General features: G+C 36.2%; 1 long non-coding RNA gene across 1 annotated transcript in view; it reads left to right on the top strand.

The window, feature by feature from the left end:
• The first annotated feature begins 3730 nt into the window (after nt 1-3730).
• LOC307193994 overlaps nt 3731-21902 on the top strand; it is a 32447-nt gene continuing 14275 nt past the window's right edge. Inside the window, exon 1 of the long non-coding RNA XR_013830474.1 lies at nt 3731-4379. This is a non-coding gene — a long non-coding RNA (uncharacterized lncRNA). The remainder of the gene's footprint in view (nt 4380-21902) is intronic.

The following is a 21902-nucleotide window of genomic DNA, read 5'->3' as shown; positions in this document are numbered from 1 at the left end:
GTGTTCTGGGCGGGAAAGGAGAGGGACGCTGTGCACCTGGCATGTGGCAGACGCGCAGGAGAGAGTTGCTGGCCGGGATGAAGCAGCACCATCAGACGTTGGAGTTGTGAGATGATTTATTCTAAACTGCAATGTCGTAAAGGTTACCTTCTAAAAGTAATTATTTAAAACGGTTTAGCTTTGTTCTGCTGCTTTACTTTTAAAACTTTTTCAGATTAGAAGCATAACGCAGAATCTTGGCATATTCGACCTGAAAGGAGCATTTAGCAAAATCCAATCAGGAGACCGCCTTTTGCGGACGGAAAGGCCCAGCCCCACAGATCTGACCCACCAGAGCCACACTGCTAACTTAATGACAGGACAGACTTGGACTCACTCCCCCTAACTCTGTCGTTTTCCCAGATAGCAGTTGTTACAACATATTTTTCAAAACTGAGGGATGAGAGTGCTTGTTGAGAAGAAAGAAGTCTGTGGAGTGTCTTTGTCAGGAGCTCAGCCGAGTCTCTGTGGAAGACAACAGGCCAATCCCCTCCCCCAGCCCCTGGCAGCCACCATTCCACTCTCTGTTTCTGAGTTTGACACTTTTTTTTTTTTTAAAGATTCTACGTTGGGCTTCCCTGGTGGCGCAGTGGTTGAGAGTCCGCCTGCCGATGCAGGGCACACGGGTTCGTGCCCCAGTCCGGGAGAATCCCACATGCCACGGAGGGGCTAGCCCCGTGAGCTATGGCCACTGAGCCTGCGCGTCCGGAGCCTGTGCTCCGCAACGGGAGAAGCCACAACAGTGAGGCCCGCGTAACGCAAAAAAGAAAAAAGAAAATAGGAGAAAACATGTAACTAGGACAGAGGATATTATTAAAAATATAAAAGAGGGTAAATAAGACATGTAATATTTCCTAATAAATCCATTGTTATGAAAAGTGATATATTAGGAAAAACAAATTTCCAGCCAACACTGAAACAAAGTTCACGCCCCTCCCTCTCATTTTTTTAGCTCCTTAAGAAAAACCTAGACAGGCCCCCCAAAATGCTTGTCCCTTCATGCATGCCTATAATAAACACTATGTTTCTCAGCTTTCCTTGCTGTTAGTAGTGTCTTGCTGTTAAGTTCTAACCAAAAGTATGTCAGATCAAGTTATATGTGTCAGCTTCTGGGAAACTTAAGAGTTAGTTTGTACCTTTTATCTCTTCTTTTTTAGCCTCTCCTTTTCTCTGCTGACTTGAACACAGACGGATGTGGCTGGATATGGTCAAGCCAAAGTTGAACATGAGTTGAGTGGAGCAACAGACAACATAGCTAGCAGAACAACAAGACCGAATAAGCCGGGTTCCTGACACAGAAGGTACGTCAGCCCTGAAATGATTATCTCCAAACTTTTGCATGAAACAGAAATAAACTTTTGTCTTTTTAAAGCCATAGTCATTTTGAATTTTCTGCTACTCACTGCCAAACCTAAGTTTATTTAATATATTAACATTCTGAGCCCAAGCTCTTGCTTTTTGCTAATAGTAATAATAGCTAATATTAATTGAATTTTTCTTTTTTCCATGCACTGGTCTATATGATTTGTATATATTAATTCATTTCAAATTTACAAGAATTGTATGAAGCATGATGATTGCACTTATTTTACAGATGAGCAAACTGAAGCTCCTAAACTTTAAATAAATTGACTCAAAGATCAAAAAGTGTTCAGTAGCAAAACTAGGATTTGAATTCAGTTAGTCTGGGATCAGATCACGTAATCTGAAGAACATGAAATCTCTGTACTCAAATCAAGAATTTTCAGAATATTAGAATAAAAATAATTTTATATTAAAGAAAAAAATCGAGGTTTGACTGTTGTTAATAAATACTTAAAGAGGCAGCATAGCATAAAGTTTAAGAACATGGGTCCTAGAGACAAACCACTGAGAATTTAACCTTGTCTGCTTATTAGCTACTTATTAGTTAGATAATCTTGGTCAGATCTCTTAGCTTCTCTGAGCTTTGGGTGCTTCATTAATTCAGTGAGGGATAACAACTGTATCACATAACATTGTTATACTGAGGATTAAAAAAATAATTAATGTAAAGTGGTTAGCACTGTGCCTGGACCAGTGTTAATCTTCAAAAATAAATGTAAATTATTACGGTAATTCCTGACATCCCAAAGAGAAAAAAAATCTACCACCAAACTTGTGAAAGTTTGACTAAGTTTTTAAAAATTCTTTAAACTCATATTATTTGACTTTTTTTTCTAGGATCCATTCCTAATTACATAGAGTGAATGGCCAGGTTTGAATACTCTCCTGGCACTGTAGCGAGATATATATTTTCCTCTGCAAATGGCAAAGATTTACTTTGCTATAATTCTTTTGAGAAAAAATAATTGAATATTTTTCCTTCCTACTTGGCAGTCTACGATAATGGCCTAATAAGACATAACGCATAGAATGTGACAAGTGTCAGAGATGAAGTAATTTGTAACTTGAAATAGTAGAAATTGCAATTCAAAGATCTTATATAGTTTTATTCTCTAAACATATTATGGTAGCAGGTGTGCCCAAGAGACTATTGCTGCATCAATTATTAAGCAAAAGTTTACCAGAATATTTTCATCAATTTTATTTTTTGCGTGTGCTTGTTTTATATTTCTAAGTTGAATCTAGTGTTGATTGTCTCTTACCATGTACTAGAATTGCTACAATCAAACCAGGAAAATGTAGATAAAGTGTTTAGAATAGTCCAAAACCATTTGCTCAAAGACCATAGTGACAATACACTTCATGCATGCTGAGCGTTAGCTGTGGATCTGGAATTCTTCTTGTGTTTATTTAATTCTTCTAATTACCCCGAAATAGAAAATTACTACTGTTATTTTACAGATAAGGAAGCCAAATCACAGAGAGGTTGAAATACTTGTTGAAAGTCATAAAATAAGTGGCAGAGCTGGAATTTGAACCCAAACAATTGGTTTCCAGAATCTCCCTTCAACCATCATGCTATCTTGTTTCTCAATGTCTAAAATATAAGGCCAAAAGAAATTTTAAAAAATAACTAACAAGTTAATTTTGGAGTCAAAGATTCTCTATAATTTGTGCTTACATGTGATATTCACCAGCAGAGAAGTCATGTTAAGCCCTTGTTTCAAAAAAGAAATAAAATGGATAGGCAAACTGTATAGGGATAAAAGTCCACAGAAATGTGAAATTACCTCTGAAGATTATGTTCAACCATATTTTTATTATACATTTCATTAACTATCTATAGTATCTTCCACCCTGTGTATCTTGCTTAACTCAAGATAGAGAAAATCCCACACTCTAGGAGCTTTCACCTTGAAATCAGAAGTATAATCAGAACTCAATCAATATTATCATCCATCCAATGTCCTCAATCCTTTAGAGTAAGAACAATGATTGAGTCTGTTTCTCTAAATACTTTGAACTGGTCATTTAAATATAGGGATTTTATACAAGGTATTTTCTCCTGTCAGTCTCTAAATGTAAATGCTCTATATATCTGAGCTTCAGATGAACTTCAAGCAATGAAATTTTTATCAAGTTTTTTCTGGACTTATAAACTGCTTCAGTACACAACCGCAGAGCATTAGTATTTCAAAATTAATATTAGGTATACATTAAGTACATTTTGAAATGCAACATAATTATTAGTATTTTAAAAGACTCTGATCTCTATCATTAGCCTTTAAAATGTATTACTATCTTAAAGAAGCAGAGAAGTAGCACAGTGTAGATAGGAGCCATGTATTTAGGATTAAAATAAAAAGTGTAGTCTTTTGTAAAGGTACATGGTCTGCTGAGATTTTGAGCACTCTAATTAATTGCCTTCTTAGCAAATTTAGTCTTCTTAGTAGTCCTTACCTAGGGATAATTGATAGTTCAAAAAAAAATTAAAATGGAATTGTGACAAAAAAACTTTAGGCTCTTATTGCATTAATGACATTATTCAGAAATATAGAGTTTGCACCAATGTTTTCAATTATTCAGTAGTTCAATAATTATTTCTGAATTCTTTGGATGTACATAATAGTTACTGTGCTAAAGAGGTTGCAAAGATAAATGAGGCATGTTCTATACTTCAGGAGTTCAAAATTTTAATAATACGTGGTATTATAGTGAAAATACTTCCCTCATGCCAGCATTTTTCACACTGGGTTATAATCATCTATTTATGTTTCTATCTCTTATGGAATCTCTGCAAGACTGTATTTTCTTCCATTTTGGATCCCTAGCAAAAATGTCTCAGCTTGGCACAAAGGAAATCAAGATTTGGTTTGGCAAAGTAAATAGACACCAAGACACACGAGTGGATGGCCTGTTCAGAGAACAGGTAACTGCTCTACCTGTCTGGAAGGAAAATAGCAGTCATCTAAAAGGTAAGTTAAACAGAAGCCTCCTTGATAATACCCAAATAAAATGTTTTGGTAACATTCTAAGTATTTAAATAACATTATTTTGGGTATCACAGAATATTTTTCTCACAGAAGATGCTGATTATCCTATAAAAATAACTATGGGTTTGTGAGAAACAAACAAAACTCCGTTTGATTAGTCCCAGTTCTGCGAAAACATCCTTTCCTCCTACTATAATGAAGACGGCGGTCCCTCCTAGGTTAGCTATGACCTGAATCTAATTCTCTTTTTAAAATCTTGAGTATCAATCCAGAGCACTCTCTTTTTATCTGAAACTTTGTCTTTCTACAGGTACCTTTGTATGAAATTTACACATGCTTAAATCTCTCCCATCCAAAAAAAAACAAATGTGCCCCCTTGATTTCCTCTAGTAATCCAGGTGCTGCCTAGTTTGTGTTCCCTTTTATAACAGCTTCTTAAGGGGTATATTCTAAAATGCTTTTCCTCTGTTTTTTTCACTTCCCACTCACTTTCCAACCCATTCCATTTTAGACCCTTATTACTCACTCAAAGTGCTTTTATTAAAATCACCAGTGTTCTCTTTGTCACCGAATAAAAAGACATTTTTTTAGATACTATCTTGTATGGTCTCTCAGCATAATTTTACCTAACTTCTCTCTCCTCGAAACACTATCCTTCTGTTAAATACCCTTTTCTATAAATTTCTATATCCTTTTCTTTACATTCCTGTTTGATTCTCTCTTACATACTCTTCTATAGCAATCCCATTTATTCCAAAGGCTTCAATTACCATCTCCATGTCAACAACTCTTATATTGTTATTTTCAGTCCAGATCTCTTTTCTGAGCTTCACATTTCCATATATGCCTGTCTACTTGACATTTCCACTTACTTATCAAAATCATCTCAAAAGTGGCCCCATCTAACTGTTTAAACTGGAATTCTATGAATCGCACTTAACTACATAGCCTCTTACTCCCCACTTCTAATAAAAACTAAAAACTGGCTTTTAAAAAATACTTGCAGGATTTTATTTTAAATTTTTTATTCTTATAAAATATGTATAACATAAAATGTTACCATTTTAACAGTTTTTAAGTGTACAGCTCAGTGGCAATAAGTACATTCACATTGCTGCACAACCATCACAACTATCAATCTACAAAACTTTTTTTAGTGTCTCAAATAAAAGCTGTCATTTTAATCAAGAGCATTTCTTTAGGGTCCACTGTTTTTTTCCATATTCATTGCTACCATACTGTGTTATTGCCATTGCTTCCTAAATTATATTTCCACATCTGTACTTCATATTTTAATCTAATCTTCATATTTTAGACTGACCTTTGAAAAGTCTCTAGTCTATATAGATCCCATTGTTTCAGTAAAAAGATTAATGCATGAAGCACGTCTTCTCTAGCTTTATTTTCCACTGTCGCTTTCTGGTTCAATGCGCTTCATTGCTCCATTTACAAATTCCTTAACTTTTTCAAATGAGCTTTGCTTGCTTTCACCATATTTGGTGGTTTTTGCACTTCATATTCCATGTCTTAGAATTCTCTTGCTTGCCATCTTCCTTTATGCCTATCTACATCATACCTATAGTCAATCTAGGAGACCTTTTCCCAGTTATCTCATGCCCACCTGTTGCTCGCTTCCATACCCATTGTGTGAGCCTTGATTTTATCACTCAGTGCTCTTACAAGATCAATGTTTTTTTTAATCTACTAGATTTAAATCTTTCAGAAGATTGTGGCTGCCACATTTCTGAGACTTGGTAAATATTTGTTGAATGTGTGGCTATTTCAAATATTCATTGAGTGTCTACTATGTTCCAGACACTGTTTTCTGCACTCGAGATACAGCAGTGAGCCAAACCAAGGTCAGCACTCTCTTGGAGATGCCATGCTAATAACATAAGATTGATGATACAACAAAATAAATAAATTCAAATCAGTTGATAATGTGCTAAGGAGAAATTAAAGCTTAGAAGGGGAGAGTAACTGGGATGCTACGTAAAAAATAGATTAAAGTCTTTTTGATAAGATTGCATTTGATCAGATACCTGATGCAATGTGGTGTCACGGTGGATATCTAAGAGAAGAGCCATCCAGTAAGAGGGATTCTCAAATGGCATGAAGCAGTGTGTGCTTGGCTTGGTCAAGGAGGACTTCCAGGGCACGTGGGGTGGGGCTATGAGAGAGTGAAAAGAGAAGAGCAGGTGACAGGTCTGTAGGACCTTTAAAACCATGGCTAACACTTTGAGTGAAAGAGCAAGCTATTGCAGGGTTGTGAGCACAAAAGTGACATAATATGACTGACTTTCTCAAAAGAGCACTCTGTCTGCTTTGTAAAGAGCAGGCTATGGGGAGTTAGTATAGAATTACAGAGGCCCCTTGAGAGACTATTTAAAATGGTTCTGGTGAGTGTTGTTGATGGTTAGAGCAAAGTGTTCTAAGTAGAATTGATGAGAATGGTTTGATCCAGGATAAATATGGTAGAACTAATAGTATTTGCTGATGAATTTGGTGTGGAATGTGGGAAAATGAAAGAAAATATTTATGATTCCAATATTTTTGAGTTGAGCAACTGGGAGGATGGTGTTGCCATTTACCGAGAAGGGAGAAATGAAGAAGCACAGATTTCGTAGTAACAATAAAGAATTCAACTTGGGACATGTAAAGTTTGAGATAATGCAAACATATCCAAGTGGAATCATAAGTAGAGAGTTGGGTATATGAATGAATGAGTTTCACTTACTTTCCATATATTCAGGAAAAAAATTACTTAATATTTTTATGCCACATTTTCTTAATCTATAAATTGGCCCTGCTGGATTGTTTAAAGGATTAAAGGTAATATACTTGCAAATACCCCAAATATGCCAACACAACATAAGCATTCAGTAAGTTTTAGGACTTTTCCCCCTTCAAAATACAGCCTATAAGATAAAGTTTTTGTGAGATACAAATGAGGCATGGGAAAATTTCCACAAACTCAGAAGTATCAAAATGTAAAATATTAGTTCCATTATTTCCATTACCATTGGTAGTAATAAGGTAATAATGTCTTAGTCCATTACGTTTGTTTTTCATACTAGCGATGCTTTTGAAAAATAAAACATGAGGAAATATAAGGTCTATTTCTTAGGCTCTTTGTATAGTAGAAGTCTCAACAAAGAGAAGCTATTTTATTTTCCTGACCTTTATATAACCTTCAAGTCAATGGAAAATTATAGTTCTTAATCATTACTTGGACAAAATTCATATGAACACCCAAGTATTATTTATGGTGTTAATTTCCTAGAAGATACACTATAAGTGGGATAATTAACTCCACAAAGAAAAAGATGTAGCCAGCTAGGAATCATGACCACTTTTCAGGCTATAGAAAGGGATGGCGTCCAGTGCTACAAATACAATTTTTTCCTGGTGTAATCTGGTTCCAGTTTGATTAGATGTCAGATAAAGGAAGCAAGGCAAGCAGAATGTCTTCTCTGATAAAACCACATTTTTATTATAGACCTATCATCGATGCTCTTCATTCCACAATCCTTGCCAATGTCAGCTACTCTAAGTCCTGAATACTCATGAGACACTGGATTCCATTTAAAGACAGTTTTACCTTTCAGCCCTCTTTATCAGAATAATGTAGAAAATGAAAGAAAGCATTTCATTCTGATATCTATCACATCAATGGTCTCAAAAAGTAAGATAGAAAAATGACATATTCATTTATTTAAGCTAATATGTTCAGTTCCAAAAGTCGGAAAGAACAGATCAAGAGCAAGATAGTCATGTCTGAGTTTAAAGAAACTGTGATTACGAACTTATAGGAACTCACTGGTAAGTGTTTAACAACTTCCTTGATGGAGATCAAAAAGAGCAATTCAAAAGATTTTCAACCAAAAGTAGAGAAAGCTATTTTTTTATACTTCTCTGAGAAGTAAGAGAGTGTTTTTTAAAACAAAAAATGGAAGAATAAAACTAACAAATAGTAAAATGTTGAAAGTGCCAACTTGAAAAATCTGAGTGAAGTTTTGTGTGGAAAGTAAGCTGAACACTAGAAAATTAAATTCTGAGTGAGAGTCAGGTAGAGCAAGAGGAGGCAGCACAGGTAGCTGCTGGATATAAAGTCACCAAAATATGCTCCTCCAACTAAAAACTCGTCTTTTTGTTCTTATTTTGTTGCGTTCAACCTAGAAGTCTAAGTTGTGATATATTTCTTATCCTGATGGTTTAATGACTTTTTTCTTTTTTAGGCTGTGTTGGGTCATCACTGCTGCGTGTGGGATTTCTTTTTTTAACATCTTTATTGGAGTATAATTGCATTACAATTTTGTGTTAGTTGCTGCTGTATAACAAAGTGAATCAGCTGTACGTATACATATACCCCCATATCCCCTCCCTCTTGCACCTCCCTCCACCCTCCCTACCCCACCCCTCTAGGTGGTCATAAAGCACTGAGCTGATCTCCCCGTGTGATGCAGCTGCTTCCCACTACCTATCTCTTTTACATTTGGTAGTGTATATATGTCGATGCTACTCTCTCACTTCTTCCCAGCTTACCCTTCTCCCTCCCCGTGCCTCAAGTCCATTCTCTACGTCTGCGTCTTTACTCCCGTACTGCCCCTACGTTCATTAGAACCAATTTTTTTTACTCTTAGAGGAAAACATAGGCAGAACACTCTTTGACATAAATCTCAGCAAGATCCTTTTTGACCCACCTCCTAGAGAAATGGAAATAAAACCAAAAATAAACAAATGGGACCTAATGAAACTTAAAAGCTTTTGCACAGCAAAGGAAACCATAAACAAGATGAAAAGACAACCCTCAGAATGGGAGAAAATATTTGCAAATGATGCAGCTGACAAAGGATTAATCTCCAAAATATAAAAGCAGCTCATGCAGCTCAATAGCAAAAAAACAAACAACCCAATCCAAAAATGCACAGAAGACCTAAACAGACATTTCTCCAAAGAAGACATACAGATTGCCAACAGACACATGAAAGGATGCTCAACATCACTAATCATTACAGAAATGCAAATCAAAACTACAATGAGGTATCACCTCACACCAGTCAGAATGGCCATCATCAAAAAATCTAGAAACAATAAATGCTGGAGAGGCTGTGGAGAAAAGGAACCCTTCTTGCACTGTTTGTGGGAATGTAAATTGATACAGCCACTATGGAGAACAGTATAGAGGTTCCTTAAAAAACTAAAAATAGAACTACCATATGACCCAGCAATCCCACTGCTAAGCTTATACCCTGAGAAAACCATAATTCAAAAAGAGTCACGTACCACAGTGTTCATTGAAGCACTGTTTACAGTAGACAGGACATGGAAGCAACCTAAGTGTCCATCGATAGATGAATGGATAATGAAGATGTGATACACATATACAATGGAATATTACTCAGCAATAAAAAGAAACAAAATTGAGTTATTTGTAGTGAGGTGGATGGAACTAAAGTCTGTCATACAGAGTGAAGTAAGTCAGAAAGAGAAAAACAAATACCATATGCTAACACATATATATGGATTCTAAAAAAAAAAAAAAAAAAACGGTTCTGAAGAACCTAGGGGCAGGACAGGAATAAAGATGCAGACATAGAGAATGGACTTGAGGACACGGGGAGGGGGAAGGGTGAGCTGGGATGAAGTGAGAGAGTGGCACGGACTTGTATACACTACCAAATATAAAATAGATAGCTAGTGGGAAGCAGCATAGCACAGGGAGATCAGCTCGGTGCTTTGCGACCACCTAGAGGGATGGGATAGGGAGGGTGGGAGGGAAACACAAGAGGGAGGAGATATGGGGATATATGTATACGTATAGCTGATTCACTTTGTTATACAGCAGCAAATAACACAACAATGTAAAGCAATTATACTCCAATGAAGAAGTTAAAAAAAAAAGTATAAAAAAAAAGAATGTAAGTCAAACACAAGGACCTACTGTAGAACATAGGGAACTATGCTGAATTCTAGTGGCCAATGGAAAGAGCCAGATATCCACAGACAATGAAGATTATTTAATCTGGATAAGAGGTTAAGAGGCAATTGAGTGTGTTTTACAGTCACTTTAACAATCAGAAGGTGCTAGCAATAGTCCTCTCAGAGTCAAAAAGCTGAGATGCATCCCTATTATCTTTGGTTAGTCCTTTTCTTTAATGGAGAGAGAATTCCCTGACTCCAGCATGTTCTCTTAGAGGGGGAAAAAAAAAAAAGCTCTTGCTGGACTTCCCTGTTGGCACAGTCGTTAAGAATCCACCTGCCAGTGCAGGGGACACGGGTTCGAGCCCTGGTCCAGGAAGATCCCACATGCCTTGGAGCAGCTAAGCTCGTGTGCCACAACTACTGAGCCTGCGCTCTGGAGCCCGCAAGCCACAATTACTGAGCCCGAGTGCCACACCTAGAGCCCATGCTCTGCAACAAGAGAAGCCACTGCAATGAGAAGCACATGCAGCGCAGCAGAGAGTAGCCCCTGCTCACCGCAACTAAAGAAAGCCCACGCACAGCAAGTAGACCCAAAGCAGCCAAAAATAAATTAAAAAAAGAAAGAAAAAAAAGAAGCTGTTTGCAAAGCTATCAGCTCTCCTACAGAATACATTGCTTTATTCATTAACTCAGTAAATATTTCCCAAATGAGCAGAGCACTATGGTTAACATTACAAGGGATCTAAAGCAAGGTAAGTTTCAGATCTAATACCCTGATTTTATCGTGCTGGATACCTGGACCAAGAGTTCATCTCTGAATCTTGATCGCTATATACTGAGCTCATGTGGGTAGGTGGCAACTCTCATAGGCTCCACATAAAATCATACGGTGGCATCTAAGTGTCTTACTTTGTGACATTTTTCAGTCTGTATCCACTTAGAGGAGATACTATAAGTGTAGACTTAAGGAGGGAAGAAGGGAGGTACATATACTTTCACCTTATAAATTTGTAAAAACTCACATAGTGCTGAATAACGCTATAATCAGATTAAGCAAGGTTAAAAGGACTTTAATGATCTGTGTAGATTTATATTTGGGGACAAAAAGGAAATCAAATTATTTTCCTAGAATCATTTTAAAATGAAACAGTTTACCAAATTAGAGTGTAAAAATATTTTTATGGGGAGTCCTGCAATTTGACAGGCATGAGTGTATAGATGTGTATGATGATTTTTAATCATCTTACCAAAGATTTCTTTTATACCAGTATTTGAAATACCTGTTATACTGTGTTAAAAAAGCAATATTGTAATTTTTACTGTTCAGTAACTTTTAACATTCCAACTGATTAACGGCAGCTGAATTCCCTTCCCAGATTCTTTCATTAGTTACACATTCTTCTTTTGATTTATTTTACAAGTCTTTCCATAAGAAATATTTTAGAACCATTTTAGGACCAAACAATTCACTTCCAAAAGCAAATACAGCTCCAGATCCTGGACAAGGGTTGTTGATCTTAAGGTAAACTCTTCACAAATGAGGACGCTTCCATTTATATCAGGTCGTTTCTTTTCAGATTAGACCCTACAGCATAACACTTACCTATGCAGGCATTTGAGAAAGACACATAGAGTTTTAGCACCAGCTGTGTTGTCACTTTCTGGCTGTGTGACTTCTGGCAAGTCAGGTATTCTCTCCATCATCATTGTTCTTATCTGTTACATTAGGATAATAATAGTCCACACTGAACAGGGTTATTCTTAGGATAACATGTGATCATACATCTAAAGCACCTAGTTGGGGGGGGCAATAAAATCCTTTCTCAGTCTGAGAATTAGGGAATGCCCAGGTAGAAAGGGGAGAATAGTTATTCACAGGTTTGTCTTTACATTTGCTTTATGATGGTAGTCTGGAACTGAACTTGCAGTTTCTCTGAGGTATGCCTACATATTTTCATGTGCTGAACGCATGGTATTTGGACATACTTGTTTGTTTTTTCCTGAATGAAATAGATTTTAATTGTACTATTTGCTGAGTTTGACAAATACATATACCTATGTAACTGAAACCCAAACAAGACATTAAAATTTTCCATTCCCAGAAAATTAACTCATACCCCTTTCAGTTAATCCCCGCTCTCCATAACTAATCAACATTTTAATATCTATTAACTTAGATCAATTTTGCTTGATTTTTGGATTTCATAAAAATAAAATTATTAGTAAACTTAAAAAAAAAGAATCTATGAGAGACATCTAAATTTAACAAAACAAAGGAGGAAGAGAGAGTACATGAGTACATGTATACGTTGGGGGGTGTTGTGGGATAAGCAGATGATGGTTAATATGAAATTTGCACCTTGCTAAAGTCAGTTCAATAAAATATATTTAACTAGGTGTACCAAAATCTCCAGAGGACTATGGAAGTGGAGTGGAATGTACAATTTAAATAATCCATTGAGGCTCATGGGTGGGGTAGGGATAATGACACGTCCTGACTGACCACTAACCAAAACTCAGCGAGCTAAGAACTGAACTCAGGTAACCTCAATCTCAATTCTGAGCCACTTCATCTGTATTTCATACACCTCTGGAATGAGGTTCCTTGACTTTTTATTTGCATGTTTTGTTTTGTTTTACGTTAATGCAATGATTTGATGACATGAACTTCAGATGCCATGTGATAGCACATTTAAATTCTTCTATACTTTAGATTCTGGACGAGCTTAGTCCAAATTTGCATTTGTTTCTGATCAAAACAACTGTAACATCCCCAAGATAAGCAACTTGGGTTCCTGAGATGTGTTTTCTTAAAGAATGACAAATTTTAAAGTAAATTATTTTGCCCATTTCTGTAACAATCTTGTCCTATTTTCTTGTTCATTTACCGAAGTATAGGAGATGACAAGCTTCCTTTGACAAGGTTTTAATTAGCTTCCATATGTGATACTTCTATACCATGTGGTCCTGAAATTTTCTTTTTGTGTGGAAGAAAAAAAGGCCACTCAAACTGTTTTAATTATTTACGTGCATCAGTTCTGATATCCCCCAAGCAGATGGCTTTGACACTTTTTTGCTTGTTTTTGCTTCTGATTTTTTCTTTTTTTTAACGCTTTGCTCTCATTCCAGCAATTCAGATGGACTGGTTTACTTTCTGAGCAATTGAATTAAAGACAAAGTAAAAGATGAGCTGTAGGTCAACTGAAGAATTTTCTGCAGTTAAACTTAATTTCAGGCAACTACTGAAATGAATTCAAAATTACCTTTCCTGAAGGGTGAATAGATGCTGTCCCCTGATTTCTGACAGGACAGTGCTTGTAGGGCTTTTTCAAACTGAACAAGCTTTTGACATTTCTTATCGTTTGTTTGTTTGGCTGTGGGAGCTGGGTCCAGAGAAGGAAGCTTCATTCAGTTTCCACAGTTGCATTAAACCAGCAGCCAGCTTTGACAAGGTTGATTGATTCTGTATAGGCAGATGAGGCATTTCTGTCTGACAGGAGTGATTTAGTTCTAACACAGATACACTTTTCCATTCTTGCAGGTGAGCGTACTAACTGGGCTACCCCTTGAGACTCAAGCGGAGATGCTTACCTTCTCTTTCTCTTCCTCTTCCTCTTTGACCCCGGCTAGTCTTTTGCTTGGCAGAGAGCTGCATACGGGGACCCTCAGGAAAGCTTGAAACCAAGGCTCACTCAAGAGCTCTGACAATTCCTTCCTATCTCAGTTTCCTCTATACCTCTGCCAGCTGGGAATCTTTGTTTTGCCCACCCCTCTCCTTTCTTCCAAAACTCGGCTTGAACTTCTTCTTCGAGAAACTTCTTCTATTCAAGCTCATTCACCTTAATTATTCCCCAAAACATTTTGTTTGAGATTTACAACATGATCATATTTTTACTTAACTTGCCTGTTAACAACATATGTAAGTCTTGTGTCCTTAACTAGATTTTAAAACTTTACCTTGTCTTTCTTTGACAAAGACCTGACATGTTGTTTTTATTTCTTTCATGCTGGGTTATACATGTGTCTAATGCTCTATCAGCCAGTGTTCCAGAAACTTTGACATTTCCTCTCTTACCACTGATACTGAATTGGTGTTGCCAGTTTCCTTCCTTTCCATTTTCCTGGTTCATCACTGTTCTTTAGTTTTAGCAGGTGTGGCCACTTAGCTTCATTTGACTACCTCATTATTTATTACTCCTTTTATTTATCTCTAATTAATATTCTCTTACTTACTGGAACACTTGTCCCAAATCTTCATCAGTCTTCTCGGTCTCAGCCTTCTAACCTATCCCTGGCTTTAGCAAATGGCTTTGCCTCCTACTTTACTACAAAGTTTGAGGTACTTTACCTCCTTTCCCCGTACCCCTGATTTTCTCTGTGTTTTCGCATCTGTCTCCTCTACATCTCCTGCCTATGAAGAGGCCTTTTAGCCTCTCAGCGCCTGCTGCTCTTTCAGAAACACTGACCACCACTTCAATCTCTCTTCCCTTTGCTTTAGAATATGCTGAAATCTGTCTCTGATACATGAGTAATTTCCCAAGACGAAATGCACAAATGATTGATCTTTTCTAGTGTAAAGTCAATGGATAGAACGTGTCTTTAATTACATGAACACTATGTGAAGGTGAATACTTATTTATCTCATTAATAATAAACGGCTTGGGTGTGAGGGCATTATGCACTGGGCTGGAAGCAAAGTAAACCTACTCCCATTCCACAGGTTAGAATTCATGGGCATGTGGCCACATCACTGTAAGAGTTGTGCAGAATGTCATCCCTAGCCATTCACCCACTTCTCAGTGACATCGCTGTAGCATGGGAAAGGGCAGCACAATGAAAGTTACTTCAGTATTGAAGCCATCTGGGTCTAGAGTTTGCTCTACAGGTTTTTTTTTCTTTTAGCAATAGATTAAATTTCTTTAACAAATATAAAAGTCTTTCACCACCTGCATGCGCAGCTTAGGAATCAGAAATTAGAAATAGCACATAGAATATTGGATACACTTTTATGCAGTCTACATTGTCTGAGATATTGACCTATGATTCTTGACTTCCTTGCTAGCTCTGAAATCCAGTTTTTGTGTCTGCAGACCAATGAGGCTGCCACAGCTTTTGGACGTTGCTTTCTGATTGGCTTTTACGCCTCATGAATAGAAATAGCAAATGATCTCAAGTGAAAAAAAAAGTTATGGCAAGCATAGGACTCGCCACAAAACATTTAGTTTTTCTTGGGAATGTTTTGTTTTCAGTATTTTTGTTCAATATAATGAACATTAAGTTGTCCTATAGCAGCACTCTAAATATGTATAATATTTATTTAGAGCATTTAGTTAACCTTCTCCCTACTGTACATTTTCATTCCCATGAAAGATTGTATGAATATTTCCTTTCAAGTGTTAGTGATATAAAGGAGCAAGATAAAATGTCAACAATGATTTGCTTCACATTCAAAAATATGTTTTTCTTGCTCAAGAAAATATATGATTGATTTATTTACATAGTATAAAACAAATCAATTCTTCTTTTAAGTATCAACCCATTTATTATTGAGATAAACAAGTATGCTTCTTCATATAATGTTCATGTATTTAAAGATAGAGCAAAGTAGTATTTATTAATTTATAGTACATCAGTTGTTTAGATCATCTAGAATTCTTAAATGAGATGTACAGATCATATTTTCCTTAAATACTTTAATTCTTCAAAAGACAGTATTTCCTCCTGCACTATTGATGGGAATGTAAATTGGTACAGCCACTATGGTGAACAGTACGGAGGTTCCTTAAAAAACTAAAGAGTTACCATATGATCCAACAATCCCACTCCTGGGCAAATATCCAGAGAAAAGCATAATTCAAAAATATACATGCACCCCATAGCAGCTCTGTTTACAAGAGCCAAGACATGAAAGCAACCTAAGTGTCCATCGACAGATGAATGGATAAAGAAGGTATATATATACAATGGAATATTACTCAGCCATAAAGAAGAATGAAATAATGCCATTTGCAGCAACATGGATGGACCTAGAGATTATCATATTAAGTGAAGTAAGCCAGACAAAGATAAATATCATATGATATTGCTTCTATGTGGAGTCTAAAAAGAAGGATATAAATGAACTTATTTATAAAACAGAAATTTATTCACAGACATAGAAACAAAAGTATGGTTACCAAAGGGGAGGGGGAGAGAAGGATAAATTAGGAGTTTGGGATTAAAATATACACACTGCTATATATAAAATAGATAACAAGGACCTACTGTATAACTCATTATCTTGTAATAACCTAGAATGTAAGAGAATGTAAGAAAGGAACACGTATTTATATATATGTATAACTGAATCACTTTACTGTACACCTGAACTAACACAACATTGTAAATCAACTATATAAAAATTTTTAAAAAGATGGTATTGCATAAAGGTTAAGTATGTGTGCCCTGGAATAAATTTGCTGAGCATAAAGTTTAGCTGTGCTCCATGCTAGTGGATAGTATTAACCTGGGCATATATACCTATCCTATTTTACAAGGTAACTGTGAAGCTTAAGTATGATAAACATGGAAAAATGTTAGGACCATGCTTGGCTCACGATAAATTATTCCCATTTATAAATTTAATGTAAAGAATGTCTTTATATTTGAAGGCAAACTTATCTGATATTACCCTTTTAAAATTTAAACACACTATCTCCCTCTCAGCTACCCCATCATGGAAAAATAATCTAAGTTGATGCCAGAAGAATGCTAAGAGATTCCTTAAGCAGGTAATACTAGTACTAATACTAATACTAATACTAATACTTTCAACTGACAAATAAGCCAAAAATGCTGAAGCTCACCTTTTTTCTCCTTGTTTCTGCAGTTTTACAGGAACGGCAACTGAGAAAAAATCTTTCCCATTTCCTTTAGAAAATTGAAATATATAATTTCTTAGATGTAAATCTCTTTGAGTTTTTGAAGGTATAACATACTCTGTCAGCAACTGGATGTTTCATAATCTGGCTCAATTGCAGTTGGATTGTTGATACACCAACGTAAACTCCAAACACATAAATTATTCTGATTGATTTGTTTTACCATCAGCAAAATGACACCTCAGGCCTGCATCTGTGTACATGGTATAAGACATGGGCAGTAGAAATTGCTAGGACTGTATTCTTGTAGATGATTGCTGCAGTGTATTGAAGCAAACATGTTACTAATGGGTTATAACCAGTACATAAGGTTTAGTCAGCAAGTAAAAAGCAGTTTTTGTTAATAAGAATAAACAGTAAGTGTTGACTCAGTGAAACAGTTCTAAATTTGTCAAGGGTGTTTCAGTGATAGAAAAAAAAATTGTGTGTCAAGTATGCTATGGTGTCTTCCAACTTCTCATTTTCTATGATTTATTTAAAAATATTTTTGAGCACTTTTTATAAGAAGGCATAGTGACAGATGCAGAGATAAATAAGCATTATCTGTGTTGTCTTTATTTCTGGCTGTGCTGCGAGGCTTGTGGGATCTTAGGTCCCACACCAGGGCCTGAACCCAGGCCACGGCAGTGAAAGCACAGAGTCCTAACCACTGGACTGTCAGGGAATTTCCTTATCTCTATTGTCTTGATATAAGGAAGAACGTGATAGCTGATGAAAGAGGTACAAATATAAAATGTGGTACTTGAAATAAGCAAAAGTTTACTCTGGCCAGGGAGTTATAGTAAGACTACAAAAGCCAGTGTCATTTGACCTGCATTCTAACAGATAGGTTACCTCTTTGGGGATAGGGAAAAGAAATTGTAGAAAAACAAAAAGCATGAAATTAGAAGTGAGGAAAAGGAAGATCATTAGCAAGAAACAAAAAAATAGACCAAAATGTATATGAGGTTAGAAAAGTTAGGTTGGGGCCAGATTGTTGAATAATATAGAGTTTATTTTTCACTCCTGGGACAATTTGGGACCACTGCAAGTTTTTTTTTGTTTTTTTTTTTGTTTTGTCATTTCTGAGATATACATTTTAAAATAATAACTAGAATTACTGCAGTTTTTGAGCTGACAAGTTTTGTGGTGTATATTAAATGACTATTACTATCTTAGCACTGCATTAGACTGATTGGAGAGAAAAAATAATTGGGGCAGAAAGACCAATTAAGAGCTCATTAAAATAGACTAGCTAAACTGATTTTAGGGCATCAACTTGACTAGGGATAAAACTAAGATAAACCCGTTTTTGTTTCTACTTAATGATCCTCCTAAATTATTGGTTCTATATAGTTTAAATTCAAATTTGATTTATTAGAAAATGAAAGTACAAGTAAAGCTGTAAGTATGGAGATACATATATATTTTTTAATATGAAAAAATATTTAAGCTATGATTTCCAAATTCCAGTAAGTGAATCCCAAAACTGGAGGAGAGAGAGTTGCATCAGTACAGCTGACGAGGTGTCCACTGCAGGCAAGCTGGCAATCTTGTTCCCTGAGTAGCAGAGTCTGAGAGAGAGATTTGCAATCAGGAAATGTGATTTGGGAAATGCTCTTGGACGATATCTGTGGGGAGCTGAGTAGGCAGAGAGGGAATCTGGGCTGCAAAGAAGGCTTCAGTGAATCCTAGAGGGAATACTGGAGCTAAGATAACCCTTCAGAGTTGTTTTGGATTGACGCGAGAGAGCCAGCTTTGGCACCACCATACCTAACATTTGGTAAACAGTCCTCGGGGTGGGACTTGTCAGAGAGCAATCAGCAACCAGTACTCCCAGCAGCCGAAGGAATGAATGCTTCAGTCCTAAAAGAAATGGTATGACCATCTAGGCAATATACCACAATAAAGCATGGCAAGGAGTAGAGGTGAAGTGTCATGTGTTACCTGGGTTCTCTGAGAGTGTCACCATTGTGGGGTTAGCAAGAAGCAATTTCCATCCAAAGAGTTAAATAGTCATTGAGTCATACTGTGATTTAATCAACCAATCCTCTGTTGTTGAATTTTTTCTAGTATTTTACCATAATATTGTTATAAACATCCCATTAGCCATAGTTTTCTATTGGAATATTCCTTCGGAGTATATGCTTATGATGTATTTCAATCTCTATACTTAGAGAAAAATATAAATACTAATTCTCTAAAGAATAGAATCTGTTCATTTCTGAAAATCTTTAACCAGACCAGTGCATGGCTCCATTTATTGAACTCCTTAATCAAACAAGAATTAATTTGCTATCTAGAAACCTGAAACTAAACAATTCTGCAACTAAAGAGTTCTGCAATATACTCTTCCTCTGAATTGAAAAAGCATGGTATGATCTGGTTCATGCTATTTCTTCATTGGCTAGTAAAATCTTGGTGGCTGAATGAGCCAGAGAGGAATCAGAGGTGAGGAATCATGAAATTATTATAGCAGGATGATTCCACAGCTTGTGGTAAGAAATAATTATGTAACTGTGCCCAATAAATGTGATTATTTTTCACCTTCTATCACTATCAGACCGCTGCCTATTTTTTTTTTTAAGATTTTTTTGATGTGGACCATTTTTAAAGTCCTTATTGAATTTGTTACAATATTGCTTCTGTTGTTTTTTTTTTAATTTTTGTATTTTATTTCATTTTTTGATACAGCAGGTTCTTATTAGTTATACATTTTATACATATTACTGTATACATGTCAATCCCAATCTCCCAATTAATCACACCACCACCACCACCCCCCACCGCTTTCCCCTCTTGTTGTCCATACATTTGTTCTCTACATCTGTGTCTCAATTTCTGTCCTGCAAACCAGTTCATCTGTACCATTTTTCTAGGTTCCATATATATGCATTAATATACATTTGTTTTTCTCTTTCTGACTTACTTCACTCTGTATGACAGTCTCTAGATTCATCCACATCTCTACAAATGACCCAATTTTGTTCCTTTTTATGGCTGAGTAACATTCCATTGTATATATGTACCACATCTTCTTTATCCATTCATCTGTCGATGGGAATTTAGGTTACTTCCATGTTCTGGCTATTGTAAATACTGCTGCAATGAACACTGGGATGCAATGTGTCTTTTTGTATAATGGTTTTCTCAGGGTATATGCCCAGTAGTGGGATTGCTGGGTCATATGGTAACTCTATTTTCAGTGTTTTAAGGAACCTCCATACTGTTCTCCATAGTGGCTGTATCAATATACATTCCCACCAACAGTGCAACAGGGTTCCCGTTCCTCCACACCCGCTCCAGAATTTGTTGTTTCTAGATTTTCTGATGATGCCCATTCTAACTGGTATGAGGTGATACCTCATTGTAGTTTTGATTTGCATTTCTCTAATAATTAGTGATGTTGAGTAGCTTTTCATGTGCTTCTTGGCCATCTGTACGTCTTCTTTGGAGAAATGCCTATTTAGGTCTTCTGCCCATTTTTGGATTGGGTTGTTTGTCTTTTTAATATTGAGCTTAATGAGCTGTTTATATATTTTGGAGATTAATCTTTCGTCCATTGATTCGCTTGCAAATGTTTTCTCCCATTCTAAGGGTTGCCTTTTTGTCTTGTTTCCAGTTTCCTTTGCTTTGCAAAAGCTTTTAAGTTTCATTAGGTCCCACTTGTTTATTTTTGTTTTCATTTCCATTACTCTAGGAGGTGGATCAAAAAAGGTCTTGCTGTGATTTATGTCAGCGAGTGTTCTTCTATGTTTTCCTCTAAGAGTTTTATAGTGTTCAGTTACATTTAGGTCTCTAATCCATTTTGAGTTTATTTTTGTGTATGGTGTAAGGAAGTATTCTAATTTCATTCTTTTACATGTAGCTGTCCAGTTTTCCCAGCACCACTTATTGAAGAGACTGTCTTTTCTCCATTGTATATCCTTGCCTCTTTTGTCATAGATTAGTTGACCATAGGTGCGTGCATTTATCTCTGGGCTTTCTATCCTTTTCCATTGATCTATATTTCTGTTTTTATGCCAGTACCATGTTGTCTTGCTTACTGTAGCTTTGTAGTATAGTCTGAAGTCAGGGAGTCTGATTCCTCCAGCTCCATTTTTTTCCCTCAAAACTGCTTTGGCTACTCAGGGTCTTTTGTGTCTCCATACGAATTTTAAGATTTTTTTGTTCTAGTTCTGTAAAAAATGCCATTGGTAATTTGATAGGGATTGCATTGAATCTGTAGATTGCTTTGGGTAGTATAGTCATTTTCACAATATTGATTCTTCCAATGCAAGAACGTGGTATATCTCTCCATCTGTTGGTATCATCTTTAATTTCTTTCATCAGTGTCTTATAGTTTTCTGCATACAGGTCTTTTGTCTCCCTAGGTAGGTTTATTCCTAGGTATTTTATTCTTTTTGTTGCAGTGGTAAATGGGAGTGTTTCCTTAATTTCTCTTTCAGATTTTTCATCATTAGTGTATAGGAATGCAAGAGATTTCTGTGCATTAATTTTGTATCCTGCAACTTTGCCAAATTCATTGATTAGCTCTAGTAGTTTTCTGATGGCATCTTTAGGATTCTCTATGTATAGTATTATGTCAAATGCAAACAGTGACATTGGAATACTTCTTTTCCGATTTGTATTCCTTTTATTTCTTTTTCTTCTCTGATTGCTGGGGCTAGGACTTCCAAAA

The sequence above is a fragment of the Stenella coeruleoalba genome, assembly GCF_951394435.1.
Source record: "Stenella coeruleoalba genome assembly, chromosome: 11".
Classification (NCBI taxonomy): domain Eukaryota; kingdom Metazoa; phylum Chordata; class Mammalia; order Artiodactyla; family Delphinidae; genus Stenella; species Stenella coeruleoalba.
This window is presented reverse-complemented; position numbering and strand designations above follow the sequence as displayed.